This window comes from Coptis chinensis, chromosome 7 (assembly GCF_015680905.1).
Source record: "Coptis chinensis isolate HL-2020 chromosome 7, ASM1568090v1, whole genome shotgun sequence".
Lineage (NCBI taxonomy): Eukaryota > Viridiplantae > Streptophyta > Magnoliopsida > Ranunculales > Ranunculaceae > Coptis > Coptis chinensis.
The window spans coordinates 14,891,272-14,908,099 of NC_141462.1; the positions used below are offsets into that span (position 1 = coordinate 14,891,272).

General features: G+C 35.4%; 1 pseudogene; it reads left to right on the plus strand.

Annotated features, from left to right (window-relative positions):
• Positions 1-242: 242 nt before the first annotated feature.
• Positions 243-16,828, plus strand: LOC147486192 (mitochondrial outer membrane protein porin 2-like; annotated as a pseudogene).

Here is a 16,828-nt window from a genome sequence, read left to right on the forward strand (position 1 = left end):
TAGTATTGGCATGGCACCATTCGAGGCCCTTTATGGGAGGCCCTGCAGATCACCGGCGTGTTGGGCCGAGGTGGGTGATGGTGTCTTACTTGGTCCGGACATTGTTAGGGAGACTGCAGAAAATGTTAGGGTGATACGAGAATGGATTAAGGCATTTCGAGTTGAATGAGAAGAGCTACCGATCGGAAGAGGAAGGGAGTTGAGTTTGAAGTTGGGGATTTTGCATTTTTGAAGTGTCCCCTATGCGTGGTGTGATGAGGTTTGGGAAAAAGGGCAAGTTGAGCCCTAGATTTATTGGACCATTCGAGATTATTGCTCGTGTGGGCAGTGTGGCATATCAGCTCGCGTTGCTTGCTACTTTATCCTCGGTGCATGATGTTTTCCATATTTCCATGCTTCGAAAGTGTGTGAAAGACCTGACACAGATTGTTCAGCCAAGCGAGATCGAGATTAATGACGATTTGACGCACTCGGTGAAACCTATCACCATCGTGGACCGTGACGTGAAACAACTTCGGCGGTGACAAGTGAACTTGGTGAAGGTGCAATGGAGTGAAGATGAGAAGGATGTTACGTGGGAGTTAGAGGACATGGTTAGAGTCGCACATCCAGAGTTATTCGCCTAGTCTCCTTTACTGCTGAATCTCGGGACGAGATCCCTTTAAGGTGTGTATAGCTGTAAGACCACTATTTTATATTTACATTATCTGCGTAACAATATTTAATATTTTTTGTATTTGACTGTATTTTTCTGGTCAACGTGCTAGCGTGTGGAATACCAAATAGTAATTTCGAATAATGTTAATATAGGAAACTATTATTTGAATTTTGAATGTGGGTAGTTTATCTTTAATTTTTGGAAAGCTTTAAATAAAAAGGAAACAAGGTATTAACCTAAGGAAGATAAAAGATATAATACTTTTAATAGAAATAATATTTCCATAGTTAGGATATAAGAATATTTAGTAATTTGGAAGTTAAGGAGAATATAGGGTGTCTCCGGAGGAACTAGCTTTTCTGAAAAACCACACACACAAGCACGCTTTAAAACGGAGAAGAACGCGGATTTTCGCGAGCTAGCTGGGATTGGTTCTCTTATTTTTTTTCTTCGATATTTTTCATTTGCCGATAAACACGGGAGGTGAGTAGTTTATTTTTTGTATTTTTCCGTGATATAGACACAAAGGAACTGACGTCCAAAACTGTTCTGTTCATCTTTAGTTTTCTGCCATTTTTCTCTTCAAAGAGTAATCCTATTGTGTATGTTTGAAACTCAGTAGATTGTTAGTATTGTTAACACCATTAGGTGGTGGCAAAGGGAGGCGCGAGCCCCTAACCTCCTCCTCTGTAAAAACGCCATTACTGCCATTACTGTGATACTGAGGAATTTGACTTTTGTGTATTTATTTTCGTGTTTGAACTGTTTTGTTGTATTGTGGGTTGGTGGTTTGATGTACGGTGGTAGTGGGGAGTTTGTGGGGGTTTGAAAGCTTCAAAAATATTAATGGCGGTCGGATCTAGGATTTGAGGGGGATGGCGAAAACTGGAAATCGGGGGTTACTTGGTGAAGTAAAGTGGTGGGGTTTTTCACCCACATAATTTTCGCTTAGTTAGTGGTGGGTGGTGTGTGAAGGATTATTGGGGGTGGCTGGAAGTAAGCATTTTATTGCTGCGGGGGGATGACCGTGAGAGCGATCCAGTGCTCCAGGTTGCTGTTTAGTTTTTGACTTAGGACTAATTAGTTGGGCCGGACCCTATTAGTTCTGGTTGGGCCGGTTTACAAGGTTTATGTGGGTTGGTCCTAAAATTTGAATTGGGTTGCATGGGATCTAGTTAGTTTTGAGATTTCTAGTTGGGCCAGATTAGTTTATGGGCCGGGTTAAACTGGGTCAATTTAGCTAGTCGCTTAGGACCAGGGTTTGAACTCTTTTTAAATATGGGTTTGGGTGAGGACCGGGAGGAATGACCACCGGTTAGGACCGTCGACTGTTGGGTTGACTATTGACCCGTTGACTGTTGACTTTTTCTAAAAATGTTATAGATTGATTTTATGGACCAATCCGATGATAAGATGTGGGTGACTCTTGTATAAACTTGTTTGTTAGTATCTAATATAGATTTGACGTCGATCTTGTGTAAATTTTGACACGTGAAGATAGAGAAATTTTAAGATGCATAGATATATACATTTGAATAAATTACGTAACGAAAATCCTAGAACATAGCTACCACAACTCATGTGATTTGCCCTGTGTGGGCGTGTGCAATTTGATTGGCCCTTCTTGCATTTAAGTAAATCTGAATGGCCTTCGGGCGTAAGTAATGTGATTGGCCCTTCTGGCATTTCAGTAAAGCTGAATGGCCCTTCTGGCATAGCCGAATAATGGCTTGATTATTCCGTTCGCAAAATAGAACGAGACGCGCGATATTTTATGCCGAATAGTGGCATTACTTGCATAATGGCTTTCGTGTGAGGGTTACCTGGTGTGCGGCATCCCGCTCAGGGTAGTTACGCATGGAGTGGTACATTATGTAAGGGAAGACATGTGGATGTACATGTTCGGCGTTGGGTAGCGATTGTGGTAGCCAGGAAAACTAGGTAAAACATAGAGACGACGGGTTATTAGGGACACTTGATAAATGTTACTGCCATGATATTTTTCCTCAGACGTGGTTATTGATTTAAGACTTTCAAGTTAAGTTTCATTATTGTTATGATTATTACTAATTGCTTGCAGGAGAGTGGGTTAAACTAATTATTCTTGCAGAGAGGACCCACTCTGTGATAGAGCATGCATAAAGGTAAGTACTAGGCTGACATAAGTTATTTACTCTTAGTTAGAAGTTAAGGTGCCTTTATGAAGGAACTAACTACCTTAAGCTTAGGTGCCTCGGTGGAGGAACTACCTGCCATGTAAAGAATGAAATGTTATGTATATCTAAATGGTTTTACTAAGGCTACTCATACCAGCATTATTTATAATGTTGACCCGATTTGCATCTTTGCTAATCGGGTGTGTTCTTATATGAACATAGTCGATCAGCCTGGACAGGGTTAGCTGATGTTCGAGAAGGTGGCGTGCTGCTCGTGATTGATGTTAGCTTTTATCTTTAATAAGATGTCATTTCATTTTTCCCTAGAGATGTAGTGGAATTTGTTGGGGACATATGTTTAATTTATTTTTTCGAATTCTTAAGTTAAGAGTTTGTAACTTAATTTTTGATCACAAGTTTTCTTAATGATGAGTGGATTGTTTTGAGTACTTTATTGTTTAGTTTTTCCGCATGGGTTATTATTCATTAGGGTTATGATATAGATTGGGTTGTGAGGTTGTTGTCACATCTTGGATATCGAGGAGTCGGATATCATTATTATTATCTGATTTATCGAAATTCGGGGTGTGACAGATTATGTCTGGTCTTTTTTTACTAGCACTCATCTTTTACCGCATCGTTCTGCACCATTGCATTCAAATTTGCCATATCCTTAGCATGAATATATTTCTTATGATTCTCCATCTCCTAGTCATTATGCTTTTACTACTATGTCTGCTGAAATTGAGCTGACATCCTATGCTCAAGCTTCTCAAAATCCAAAATGGCATGAGGCAATAATTGCGGAATTGAATGCACTTTAACAAAACAAAACATGGACAATTACTTCCCTTCCTACTCGGAAAATTCCAATTGAGTGCATGTGGGTGTTTAGAATAAAGTTCTGTTCTAATTAACGACTCTATTGAAAGGTACAAAACCCCGTCTTGCTGCCAAAGGTTTCACACAAAAGAAGGGGATTGATTACCATGAAACCTTTGCACCTTGGTACTGTTTGATGCGTCCTCTCTATAGCTGGTATAAAAGATTGGCCCTTACAACACCAGCTTGATGTCAATAATGCATTTCTTCATAGTGATCTTCATGAAGAGGTTTATATGAAGTTACCTCCAGGCTTACGTTGACAGGGAGAGAATTTGGTATGGTCTCAAGCAAGCTTCTCGAAAGTGGTTTGAGAAGTTTTCATCTGCCCTTGACCTTGCTGGTTTCAAGCAGTCTCGTTGATTATTCTTGGTTCACCTCAAATTCAGGATCTTCTATTACTATGGTCTGTGGTTGACTGGTTGTTGGTATATGTTGATGACATTATCATCACTGGGAATAATAACGTGGCTATAAAATCATTAAAAGATTTTTTACATGGCCGCTTTCATCAAAGATCTTGGATTGCTGAAATACTTCTTGGCTATCGAGGTTATGAGATCTAAAGAAGGTATTTTTTTGTCGTGAAGAAAATATGCCTTGGAGATTTTGAATGATGCTGGTGTTCGTGGTTCTAAACCTGCCCTGAATTTCCTATGGTGCAAAATATGAAGTTAATTCCAAATGATGGTGAACTTTTGGAAGATGCTGGTTAGTAGGGCGCCTCATCTACCCTCACCATTACTTGACTGGATGTGGTATACTCAGTTCCTATTTTGAGTCAATTTCTGTTTAAGCACCGCAAGCCACATCTTGATGTTGCACATAGTGTTAGCATATGTAAAACCTGCACCACCGGGACGAGGGATAGTATTATCACCAGCTAGTTCTCTTCAACTTGAAGCTTATGTGATTCAGATTTGGGAGTAAGGGTATTGTGTTTTCCTTAGTGATAATCCCATATCATGGAAAAGTAAAAAGCAATCAGTGATTTCTCGTTCATCTGCAGAAGCAGAATACAGAGCTTTGGCCTCTACTACATGTGAACTTGTTTAGTTCCGTTGGCTTTTTATATACGATCTTGGAGTTATTCACAAACACTTTATGCGGCTATACTGTGATAATAAAGCTGCATTATATATTGATGCGAATCAAGTAGATCATTAGAGCATATTTAATGGTGAGACCTGAAAAACACCAAATATTTTGAGCAAATAAACACCAAACATCTTACGCCGAGACATCAAATATTCGATATCAAATCCTGCTGTTTTGGATACACCGCGAGAAAAAGCCCACAAGGCTTTCAGAAAACCACGCCATATAAGCCCAAAGAACAGGCCCAAACCCATGCAGTGCTCGATAAACCGCGTGCATTCAATACACTCATCTTCAGGTAATCCATCAGAGCACGCTGCTTTCAATACACTGCGCGGTTTTATCAAAACTGTGTGGGCCTGAATATAAAGTCCACGCTGCTTTTAGGAAACCGCGTCGTAGAAGCCCATAATTCATTAAAAGCCCATGCGGTGTTCGAAAAACCGCACGGTATTGGGTAAACTGCGACGTACATTTGGTTTAGCACCAAAGCAAACACCAAATTTCAGCCGATTTGGTGTTTGGTTTGGTGCTCAAGAGGTCTCACTATTAAAGATGAAAAACACCAAATTTTCAAGAATTTGGTGTTTGGTGCTTAGGAGGTCTCACCATTAAAGGACTAAGCACATTGAGATGGACTGTCTTTTCATTCGGGAAAATATTCAAGTTGGATTGATTTGAACCTTTCACATTTCTTCTGAACAAAAACTAGCTGATATCTTTACAAAGCCCCTTGGAAAAGATCCATTCCAGTATCTTCATGGCAAGTTGCACATTCAAGATATCCATGCTCCAACTTGAGGGTAGGGCTGGTCATCGAGCTATCCGAGTCGAGTTTTGCCATACTCGAGCTCGACTCGCACATGTATAAGCTCAACTCGAACTTGACTCGTTTTGCACTACTATACAAGCTCGAGCTCAGTTATGCTCGTTTGAACTCAAAATCGAGCTCAAAAAAAAAAAAAAAAATCTTTTACCTATAAAGAAAACTCTCCAAGCAACAGTGTTATTTCCATCAACCGGATTTTTCGATTTCCAATTTTGCCCTCTCTCATAATTTCTATTTACAATGCTATAATCTGATTTTATTTGTAATTTATTATATTTGATAAGGGTAAATGTGTAAATATAATATTCAACTCTAACTAGATTGGTCAACAATTGCGGCTGGGCTAGAATTCGATGGGCTTTTTACTATTGGGCTTCGGTTGCAATTTGGTTTGGTTTATTTTGAGTAGGCTTCGGTTGCAATTTTTTTAAAATCAATCTTGCCACATAAACTGGGCTTTTGTTGGGCTTGTTTTCGTGGCTTGGTTAGTTGGACAACTCTCAATTTCACGCTCTTTTAAAATTCGGAAATTATTTCATTTTTTTTTATCCCGACAAATTTAACACATTTAGTCTAAATTAGTGGGTTAGTGGGACCTCTTTACATCTAGAGCAACAAATCGGGTCGGAAATTAAAAATTTTATGATCGATTCAAATTTGAATTTTGGAATCGGGGTTTTTTTATTAACCCGATTGATTTCGGTTTCGGATAGATAGCATAAAATAAGTGCGAAAAAAACAGGCGCATCGGTTGCAATTTGGTTAGGCTTATTTTGACTGGGATTCGGTTGATGTTTTTTAAAAAATCAACATTGCCACATGGACTAGGCTTTTGGTGGGCTTGCTTTTATGGTTTGGTTAATTGGACAGCTCTCAATTTCACGCTCATAGAGCGTGCCCAAAATGCTAGTGCATATAAAACATTAAAACTAGTATAAATTGTAAATTATATATAGTTGGGTATAAAGTATAAAATGTGTATAAATTATATACTACGTATGGGCTTATAAAACGAGTAGCTCACGAGCTACTCGAATTACTCGCTATCTAGAACGAGCTTTAAATTAAGCTCAAGCTCAACTCATACTTTTGTACGGATGAGTTTGAGTCGAGATTTAGACGAGCCGAGCTCGAGTTACTCACAAGCAGCTCGACTCGATGACCAGCCCTACTTGAAGGGTAGTCTTTGAGATTTCCTCCTTATTTAGTTGTGATATTATGCTTTCTGTATTGCACATATCATTCTTTATCAAGACAACCCACAACTTCACATAAAAAATGAACTAAAACCTAATCTTTTGTGGATATGATCTACTGAATATAAAAATCATCTCTACAAAAATTCAGCTAGTTTGATATCCTCTAACCTAGATAAAAAATTTTGTCCACTTTTAAAAAAATATCTAACGGTATAAAAATGTCGAGTTTTTGTAATCATCTTTTGCCAATGTTAAAAATTGTCAAATAAGCCGAATTTTTGTAGAGATGATCTTTATGGTAAGTAGATCATATCCACAAAAAATTAGGTTTTAATTCATTTTGTAGGTTAAGTTGTAGGTTGTTTTAGATTTTGTATTTATTTGGGTTAATGTGTATTCGCTTCAAGGGAAATTAGGGTCTCCCAAATACTAGTTAACCCTACTTATTTTAAGGCTATTTTAGGAGCCGAGCTATATATACGAGCAGGTTCCATTTACCACACTTTTTATACCATGGTTTATACCACACCCCCTACAAGATGAATTAAGTGCTAATAATTTGTGGATATGATCTACTAACCATAGATAACATCTGCACAAAAATTCATCTCATTTGGAAATCTCTAACCTAGTTAAAAATCATTGTCAACTTTGAGTTTTGTTTTAACGACTCAAACTTTTTCGATTTTGCAATCATCTTTTGATATAGTTAAACATTATCAAATGAGTTGAAATTTTATAGAGGTGATCTTCATGGTTAGTTAAACATATCACAAAAAAACTATGTTATAATTCACGTTGTAGGTACAGTTGTAGGGCATGGTATAAACTATGGTATAAAAAATGTGGTAAACGGAACCTGCTCGTATATATATATCATGGATTATACCACACCCCCCTACAAGATGAATTAAGTGCTAATAATTTGTGGATATGATCTTCTAACCATAGATAACATCTGCACAAAAATTAATCTCATTTGGAAACCTCTAACCTAGGTTAAAATCATTGTCAACTTTGAATTTTTTTTAACGACTCAACCTTTTTCAATTTTGCAATCATCTTTTGATATAGTTAAACATTATCAAATGAGTTAAAATTTTATAGAGGTGATCTTCATGGTTAGTTGAATACATCCACAAAAAAACTATGTTATAATTCACGTTGTAGGTAAAGTTGTAGGGCATGGTATAAACTATGGTATAAAAAATATGGTAAATTGAACCTGCTCGTATATATATACCATAGTTTATACCCCCCTCTCCCTACGAGATGGGTTAAGTGCTAATAATTTGTGAGTATATGATCCACTAACCATAGATAACATCTCCACAAAAAATCATCTTATTTGGAAATCTTTAACCTAGTTAAAAATCGTTGCCAACTTTGATTTTTTTTAATGGCTCAGATTCGTCGATTTTGCAATAAGCTTTTGACATAGTTAAACATTATCAAGTGAGCGGAAATTTTATAGAGGTGATCTTCACGGTTAATTAAACACATCCACAAAAAACTAGACTATAATTCACGTTGTAGATAAAGTTGCGGGGCATTGTATAAACTATGGTATAAAAAATGTGGTAAACGGAACTTGCTTGATATATACACTTTTTATATCGATCAGGTTCCGTTTATCACACTTTTTATATCATAGTTTATGCAACATAGGGGCGGGCGGATCTATGAGTTGGCTGACCGGGTTGTAGCCACCCACAAACTTTGCTAAAAAATCATAAATACATTGGTAACTGTTCAAAAAAAAAAAAAAAGGTAGTGAGGATTAGTGCTAGTAGCCCCCGTATTGTTGAATCCTACATCCACCCCTGATACTACACCCTCCTACAAAATGATTTAAGGACTAATAATTTGTGGATATGATCTACTAATCATAGATAGCATCAACACAAAAATTCATCTCATTTGGAAATATCTAACCTAGTTAAAAATCATTATCAACTTTGAATTTTTTTTAACGGTTCACATTATTCGATTTTGCAATAATCTTTTGACATATTTAAACATTATCAAATGAGCTGAAATTTTATAGAGTTGATATTCACGGTTAGTTAAACACATTCACAAAAAACTAGGTTATAATTCGTGTTGTAGGTGAAGTTGTAGGGCATGGTATGAACTATGGTATAAAAAGTATGGTAAACGGAACCCGCTAGTATATATATATATATATATATATATATATATATATATATATATATATATATATATATATATATATATATATATATGAAGCTTGGTTTTTAAGCAGTTTGTGTGAAGCCTACATTGGATGGCTAATAGTTAATACAATCAATACATCTGACGGTAGAACATGAAAACAACTTGGTTTTTAAGCAGTTTGTGTAAAGCCTACATCGGATGGCTAATAGTTAATACAATCAATACATCTGATGGTAAAACATGATTAATAATAAGTTAAGAGTTAAGAGTGAGTTGATTCCAATTAGGGAACCCTTCGTACTAAAATGAGTTGATTCCAATTAGGGACCCCTTCGTTTGGGTACTAAAACGTACTAAAAAAAAGACGTCCTATTAAGAGACCAAATCGATCTCATGGCTATCTTCGTTCCTTCATACTTCTAAACCCCTATTTTTCTCTCTTTGATTCTTATGGACAAACTCTCCATAGCCTTCTCTAGATTGCCCAATACTTCCTCACAAATTACGTTATTCTCAATCTCGATAAGTGGACTTCACAGGTACAATGACTTTCTTCCTTCTTATTTTTTTTTATTTCATCAATTTTCTTCATCCATCCCTTTAATTTTTTTAATTATGTTTTATTCCTATTCTTAGTTGCTTGTTGAAAATGAAATCGTAACTTCCTGCTGGAAAATTAAACCAAAATCTGGACATTCAAATGCTTTCAATATATTTTATATGGTTTATCTTATTTAATAGCAAGTCACGGGTTAAACCTTTTGTATTATTGTTGTGGTTAACAATTTAAATCCAATATTGAGAGGGTATAATTAAGTGATTAACTACTTGCTTAATTTACATCATACCGTTCTTTCATATCTAGCCCCTTTGTCAAGCTAAAGCCGGCACAGAGAAAACTACCCAAGTTTGTTCAACACATTTTAGAACACTTTTCCTAATCAAATCGAGAATAATTAATAACACCGAAGTGTGTCGTTTCGAAACAAAGTCTACTGCTTCAAGAAAAGAAGCTATAAAACCAAAGGTGAATGTTTGCCATAATAGATGTCTACAAATCATGATTCACAAACACACAACTCTTCTTGAGTTATTATTGAAAACTTATATTACATGCATGTACTACTATTAAAAGGCCGGATGTCATTACCATGAGCATGTAAGACTATCAATATGAGTAGACATAATCGAAAAAAGTCTGTAGAAGTTCTACAAATTAAAGTTGCGACACCTATCCATTTCTTCTTATTTTTTGCCCTTTTGCCCTTTTTCTTTTAAGAAGTTGTTTATGTGCTATTTCCATCAAGTGTGGTGAGTGAGGAGAGTACCAGAATTCTTTGCTCCTATAAGCATACTCATAAAAGAGTCCTCTAACTTGTATACACTCCAATAATCTTCTAGAAAATCGATTTCATCCGAGTGATCCATGCTTTTTAAATTTTAAGGCATGAGCACCAACATCAAAAGAACACATTGACATAGTACCACGATTGATCGAACTTATTAAGATTTTAAGTAGTACCACAGTTGAAGTAGTACCAGTTGGTTGTTGTTTAACGAATTATTGTGTCTTTCTAATTAGAATTCAACCTAATTAAGGTGAGAGAGTGCTTAATTGCTATCAAGGTGTGTCTATGTTTAGGACTTGTCAGTTTGAACATCCGATTTTCAGGTAGGAGATGACATCCATTAATATTCTATTGAACTATTAATGTTACTCTTTGATAATTTAATATTGATCCACGTATTTGCGAAGGTTTTAAAAATCTAATATGATATTTTAGTTTTGATAAATTTTTATATTAAGGTTGTAGTTTCTTGGATGTTTTCGGCCTCTTTGTATTGTGACTTTGTGTGCACTTATTAGGATTTCATAACCTCACAACATATGAATTTAGTTATCATTTGATAGTTATTAATTATGTTAAATCCAGGTACAAGGGATTGTGCGTTGAATTGAAACCAACATTTTGAGAATGTGACACATGAAGACTACCTCACACTAAGATCGGAACAAGTAGATAAAGGTAGGCAAGGAAGCACACTCTTCATCAGATACAATTGAGTTGCATATTTGGGTAAGAAGTTTGGAAGCTAATGGTTTATATCTTTGGATTGTCTAACAAACATAGCCGGATTGACAAGATATTATATTTTCATTATTGCATTGTGAAATGTTGGCTATGGCTTTGTGATTAAGATTTAGTTGCAAGAAATGGAAGTTCATATTTCATTGTCAATTGGGCCCACTTCTTAATAGCTAGCTACTAAATAGCCCCGAGTTGTCTTGAACATTGGTTGTGGGTTGTCTTTAGCTTTTTATGCAGTAGTGTTGGTTGTATGTATGCTGGATTTGGCAAGGATCCATTTTGTTTTTACTTATTAATGGATCTATGACTTTCACTATTATTATATTTATGCAGGAACTATCCAATGAAGGAAATAAAGACGACAATATTTTGGCAACTGACTAATCCCATACCCCGCCCATTGAAGTTTGCAAATTGGGTATTAGAGGCATTAAGGCCAAATTTTAGAAGTTTATTTGAGTAGCAAATTCCCAGTGGTATCTTTAAGTGGCAGATAGAACTATTCCCAGTACAATAGTATCTTTGAGTAGCGGACTTATAAATTTGTTTACAAGAGCCATGTTTTAATTGTGCCTATTTGAAGTTCCATGGACTCTCTATTGGTGATTTGAAATATCTTTGTTTGTTCAATGTAATGACATAATTTGTAGTGCATCTTACATATGATCTCTTATGCATTTTTGTAGTAATTGTGTAATGGATGTGATTAATTAGATACATTGAATTCATTTAGCTACTATCTTCAAACTTTTGATGTTGACAAAATCAAGAAAACTTGAGAACTATTTGTTACTTCAGCAGTTCATATTAGTTGCTGCTTTTGTTGTTGGCTATTGACATTTCGTTTGGCACTCCATTGGATTGTAGACTTGCAGACATGTCTTTTAGCAGGAAACATTTGATATCAATTTCGAATCTTTGTTGTTTGATCCAAGCATGTTCTACCGTAGGACTTAGGGCTGGTCATCGAGCGAGTTGAGTCGAGCTTTAGCGAGTTCGAGTCGAGCACGTGTGTCTCTCGAGTCTAGCTCAAATTCTTTCGAGCCGAGCTCGAGTTGGCTCATCAAGTATCCGAGTAGCTCTCGAGTCTGGATCTTGACGGTTTAGAGCTATATGTTCAAACTCCATCACAAGTTTTCAATATTTATTTGATTTGTTTTGTTCATAAGTTTGAATTCGAACATATTCTAGATACAAGTGAGCAAAAATAGATATATAATACTTACTAAATATCAAAATAATATGCAGAGACAATCTCACGATATACGAGAGTGTGATTACAATTCACTGAAATAACAATGAACCTCTATCTAACAAGTATTATAAGGTGAACACATTATTGTTGCAATCAATATGTGATAAGCTATTAAAATTCAACACACTATTATAACAATTATCCTGTGTTTTAACAAAATTATCTAAAATACGAGTAGTTTCGAGTAGCTCGCGAGCTACTTGATTTTGAGCTCGAGCTGTAAAACGTGCTCATATTTGACTCATATTTTAAAATGAGCGAGCTCGAGCCGAGCCCAAAACGAGTCGAGCACCGAGTTGCTCACGAGCATCGAGTCTGATGACTAGCCCTAGTAGGACTATCTCCAGAACTATTGATGGTAATAATTATGTGCTCATGAATAAGCTAATCTCGCTATGTATTTAGCAAGATTAAAAGCAAGTAATCCAAAAGACCCACAAAATTTCTCTCAAGAAGATTGTTATTGGCGAAAATTGCATTTGCTTGCTTAACGTGGATGGGTTGTGTTTCAATGTTCAATGTTCACTCTAAGTATACACATGTGCGACAAGTTCTCACTAAGAGCCTAATAGTGCTCCAACTTCAAAGGATGCTCAAGCCTACAACTGCAATAACAATGTATTGGTGCCAGTGTGCACCTGACTTCGTTTCTTTTTTTCTTCATGACATCGATCCAAATCTAAATGAGAATATTTCAAAAATATTCCATACCGAATTCTGTAATAATTTGCTTTAAATTATGTAATAGTCTTTTTTTCTTCATGACATCGATCCAAATCTAAATGAGAATATTTCAAAAATATTCCATACTGAATTCTGTAATAATTTGCTTTAAATTATGTAATAGTGGAGCAACTGATGGTTATTGGGTAGTGCTTTAATTTGGGAATTTAATAGAGTAATATAATTTAGTATCTGAAATTCGAATGACAAGTTGACAACGGGATCGTGTATAAATAAATACAATAATACAATATGAATTACACTATCTGATATTTGTCTCCTGTATATTTTTCTAAAGGTGTCATTCTTGTATTATTACAATTATTATTATTATTATTATTATTATTATTATTATTATGGTTATTGAAAGAGAACTTGTTTGCTGTAAAATAATAATAATAATAATAATAAATTTGCCAACTTAAGTATTTGAAAAACCATAATAATAATAATTAAAAATTATTCAATTAAGAAAAAAACTTGATGTTAAAATTGACATGTCTTAGGAATATATGTATTTTTTTTCGTGAACACTAAACAAATTAATGATATTGATGTAATATAATAAGTTCACACATACATTTATTTAGCTAAAGTTACTCATAATGACTCGAGTTGCGTAGCCACGGGTTAAATTATATTATTTATATAAAGAAGACTCTCTCGCTAAGTAGTTAAAATCGGTTTTTGAAACTAATCGGTCGAGGAGCGATATGCGATTAATCGATTAATCGGCGATTTAATCGGTTATATTGGAAGTATATATCTGACACTTCCAAAATATATAATAATATAATCATATAAGATAATTCTACATAGTTATCCGAGATGCAACAAAAAATATCAAATTGTCATAATCATATATAATCAACTCAATTTTAGAATACTACAGATATGTCAAACACAATAATTATGTTAAATATTTAAAGAAATAAGGAGAGAGAGAGAGAGAGAAGAGATAATATATATTAGAGAGATGATACAATAATTTGTATATTTAACATTCGTTAAGAGAAGACAATAAGTAAACTTTAGCTTTAGGGGTGTGTATGGGTACCCAATTACCCGAATCTGAACCAAAACCGAAACCGTTTATAGCGGTTCTGGGTCCTAAAATATTAGACCCATTTAAAGTGTGTCTTCAAGAACCGAACCGATAAAGAACCAAAACCGTTAGAACTGAATAGTAAAAAACCGATGGGTACCCGAACCGAAACCAAAACCGATTAGTATGATTTTGATATATAGAATTTAGTATTATATTACACTAAATAAAGGCAAACCCAAACATTATTATTATATATAGTCTATATTTGTTAGGTGTAAAATTATACTAAATATATATTACATTTAGCATAATAGTGAATGTGTGTTATTAAATGCATATTTTATAATATTACATTAAATATATGTATTATAAATGTTAATAATAATGTCTACGTCTACACGTATACTATGAATTAACTAATGCACTATCTATATTAATTAATGCATGAACGTTTATATGCTTGATATATTACATATGTATATATAAGATAACAAATACAACGAATACGTGCAATGCTAACTAACAATTGTGGTACATGTGGTATTTATTCTATATATGACGCATTATGTATAATATAATATACACATATTCGATTTAAAATATATACATACGTATAATGTATGAGAATGTATTTAAAGTTTTTAGATAACTTTCAAATACTATTATTGAATTTAGGACCATTGTTTTTTATGAGAGAATAAAAATATCGATGACAAGTGTTATAGTCGCCATAAACCAACTTTTATATCGGTTATATAATTAAAAAATAATAATTTTAGTAATAAAAATATATAACCCGAGAAGGAACCGAAACCCGAACCGAAACCGACTTAATTAATGGGTATGGGTTTGGGTTTTCAAAATATAAGAAAAAACCCGAAAAAACCGAACCCGATAGGAACCGCTAAAAATAGACCCAGAACCGAAACCGGTAAGAACCGACCCATGAACACCCCTACTTAGCTTTGTGTGTTTATTGGGTTCCATTATTATTAATACGGTTTAAAATTTCAATTTGTTAATTTTACGTATTTTTTTTGGGTTGGGAACCGATATTTTCAATAAATGTTTTTCTCGATTTAGTGAGAAATCGGTCATCTCGGCCAATTAATCGGTCAATTCGATGATTAAATCGGTTCAGTAAGAAAATTTTAAAAATCGGTAAAAACTAATCAGGTTACAAGCGATACGCGATTAATCAACGATTAATCGGCCGATATAACCGATATTAATAGCATAGCTCTCTCGAGGAACCTTCTATATCAATCTAACATAATACATAATAGAGAAGAGTGATCTAAAGGAATTTGAGTGTTAAGTAGTGGTCCTAATTGAAACTCCCAAAGTTAATTTATGGCTTAGATTTAAGGGTTTATTCGTGAAAACCCCCCATTTTATGACATGCTTTTGTGTTTACCCCCCAAATTTTGAATCATCACAAAAGTCCCCCCACTCCGTCCTGGCCCCGTTCAGAAATCATCCATATTTGTTCTATTGCCTAAAGTACCCTCAGGAGTAAACACAAACTAAAAGAAATCGGCCCAAGCCCAACTAACTAAACTAAACACCGACCGGGTGTATAAGATCGCACTCGCCCTCATCTTCTTCCTCAACCACCGAACCAGCAAATCCTAAACACAACAAATCCAACTGAACCAGCAACCTCGGGTCGAAGAACGCTTCAATCGCAATTTCTCGTTTGTTTGGCAAGAGCAATCATCACAAGTGGAACAACATACAAATGAGTCACCTTTGATCATTTTAGAACCGTCACTTTCCATGAGATTGTGCCATCTACCAAGGCTATTGCTACAGTCAAGTTTCCACAATATGACAGCAGCAAGGTAGAATATCTGTCATGTTAAATGCAAGACTCTTTTATTGTATTTCTGAATGTCGCTATAACTGGAATAAGCGTTTCTTCTTATTGCTGTTGCAGCTGGAGGTGCAATACTTCCATGAACATGCATTCAACTTTGACTACAGCTGCTAATTTGAACCAGTCCCGGTTGTAGATTTTTGGTCACCCTTGGCACGACCTAACTTTGCATTTGGAGTGGAGTCTACTTACGAGACCAAGTTGGGTAGTTTAACAAAATACAATGCTGGTATTAGTGTGAAAAGTGCAGATTACGATGCTTCGCTGCTCGTAAGTTTCTCCGTTCCCAGTTGATTTATATGCCATCCCTAGTAACGTTTAAGTTCCCGGTAAATGAATAAAGCGAAAAAACAAATTACTTTTCGACACCGGTTTCTCTCATTTCGGGGCCGACAAAGGGAGATACCTTGAAAGGTTCATATGTGCATTATCCGGGTCTTCCTAAGAGGAGTCTTTGGAGTTAGAGATTGCTAGAAGGTTCTCCACCAATGAGAACACTATCACAAATTTGGAGGATCGTATGCAATTGATGATCCGGACAGATGGTGAAGGCAAGGCTTAACAGCAATGGGAAGCTTGGGGCCCTCCTGCAGCATGAACTCAAACCCAAGTCAGTCCTGACAATTTCTAGTGAGATAGACACGAAAGCCTTGGATAAGAATCCCAGGTTTGGGTTGGCTCTTGCTATAAAGCCTTGAGTGGTTACTTCCTTAGCTTCAGGGATGATATAACTTTTGAGAATACGCTGTCTTTTTTTTTATGTATGTATACACCAGGTCCAGTTCTAAAATGATCAAAGGTGACTCATGTGTATGTTGTTCCACTTGTGATGA